Source organism: Muntiacus reevesi, chromosome 10 (assembly GCF_963930625.1).
Source record: "Muntiacus reevesi chromosome 10, mMunRee1.1, whole genome shotgun sequence".
Classification (NCBI taxonomy): Eukaryota; Metazoa; Chordata; class Mammalia; order Artiodactyla; family Cervidae; genus Muntiacus; species Muntiacus reevesi.
In genome coordinates, this window is record NC_089258.1 from 30743168 (window position 1) to 30745551 (window position 2384).

The following is a 2384-nucleotide window of genomic DNA, read 5'->3' on the forward strand; positions in this document are numbered from 1 at the left end:
TTGATCATGGTTTATAATCCTTTTGTGCACTGTTGAATTTGGTTTGTCAATATTTTGTTAAGAATATTTGCATCTGTATTCATCAGGAATGTTGGCCTGTAATGTTCTTGCAGTGTCGTCTTCTGGTTTTGGTACCAGGGTAATGCTGGCCTTGTAAAATTAGTTTGCTTCTACTTTTTTTGGAGAGTTTGAGAAGGACTGCTATTAATTCTTCTTTGAATGTTTCATGGATTTCACCAGGGAAGCTATCCGGTCATGGACTCTTATTAGGAGGCTTTTGATTACACATTCAGTCTCCTTATTAGTCACCAGTCTGTTCATATTTTGCATTTCTTCATGATTCAGATTCTTGTTTCCTGTCTGAGAATTTATTCATTTCTTTTAGGTTGTTCCATTTATGTATAATTGTTCATAGTAGTCTCTTATGATCTTCTATATTTCTGTGGCAAAAAAAATCAATTTTTTTTCTTTTTTAATTTATTTTTCATTGATTGATGATTGTTTTACAATACTGGTTTGATTTCTATCGTACATCAACATAAATTAGCTATAGGTGTTCATATATCCCCTCCCTCTTGAACTTCGCTCCCACCAGTTCCCACCCCTCTGGGTTGTTACAGAGCCCCAGTTTGAGTTTCCTGAGTCATGCAGCAGATTTCCATTGGCTGTCTATTTTGCACGTTGTTGTCATTCAGTCACCCAGTTGTGTCTGACTTTGCAGCCCCATGAACTGCAGTGTGCCAGGCTTCCCTATCCCTCACCATATCCCAGAGTTTGTCCAAGTTCTTGTTCATTGCACCAGTGATGCTGTCCAGCCATCTCATCCTCTGACACCATTTTCTCCTCCTGCTCTCAATCTTTCCTAGCATTAGGGACTTTTCCAACAAGTCATGTTTGCATCAGATGACCAAAATACTGGAGCTTCAGCTTCAGTATCAGTCCTTCCAGAGAATATTTAGGGTTGATCTCCCTTAAGATTGACTGGTTTGATCTTCCTGCTGTCCAAAGGATTCTCAGGAATCTTCTCCAACACTACAGTTCAAAGGCATCAATTCTTTGGTGTTCTGCTTTCTTTACAGTCCAGCTCTCGAAACCATACGTGACCACTAGGAAGATCATAGCCTTGACTATACTGACCTTTGTCAGCAGAGGAATGTCTCTGCTTTTCAACACACTGTCTAGGTTTATCATAACTTTCCTGCCAAGAAAAAATTGTCTTTTATTTCATGACTGCAGTCACCATCTGAAGTTATCTTGAAGCCCAAGAAGAAGAAATCTGTCACTACTTCTACCTTTTCCCCTTTTATTTGCTATGTAGCAATGGGGGCAGATTCCATGATCTTAGTTTTTTAATATATAGTCTTAATCTGGCTCTTTCACTCTCGTCTTCCTCCCTCATCAAGAGGCTTTTTAGTTCCTCTTCAATTTCTGCCATTAGAGTGGTATCATTCACATATCTGAGGTTGTTGATGTTTTTCCTACCTATCTTGATTCCAGCTTGTAATTCATCCACCCCGGCATTTCTCATGATGTGCTCAGTGTGTAGATTAAACAAACAGGGTGACAGCAGACATCCCTGTCATATTCCTTTCTCGATCTTGAACCAATTAGTTGTTCCATATAGGGTTCTAACTGCTGCTGCTTGACCCGCATGCAGATTTCTCAGGAGACAGGTAAGATGGTCTGGTGTTCCATCTCTTTAAGAGCTTTCCACAGTTTGTAGTGATCCACACAGTCAGAAGCTTTAGCATAGTCGGTGAAACAGAGATAGATGTTTTCCTGAAGTTCCCTTGCTTTCTCTATAATCCAGTGAATGTTGGGAATTTGATCTCTAGTTCCTCTGTCTTTTCTAAACCCAGCTTGGACATTTGCAAGTTCTTGGTTTGCATAATGCTGAAGCCTAGAATGCAAGATTTTAAGCTTGACCTTACTTCCCTCATAGCTCAGTTCGTAAAGAATCCACCTGCAATGCAGGAGACCCCGGTTCTATTCCTGGGTTGGAAAGATCCGCTGGAGAAGGGATAGGCTACCCACTCCAGTATTCTTGGGCTTCCCTTGTGGCTCAGCTGGTAAAGAATCCACCTGCAATGTGGGAGACCTGGGTTCAATCCCGGGGTTGGGAAGATCCCCTGGAGAAGGGAAAGGCTACCCACTCCAGTGTTCTGGTTTGGAGAATTCCATGGACTGTAAAGTCCATGGGGTCACAAAGAGTTGGACACAATTGAGGCATTTTCACTTTCACTTTACTACCATGGGAGATGAGTGCGATTGTCTGATGGTTAGCACATTCTTTGGTACTACCCTTCTTGGAAATTGGGATGAGGATTGACCTTTTCCATTCCTGTGGCCACTGCTGGGTCTTCTAGATTTGCTGACATAGTGAA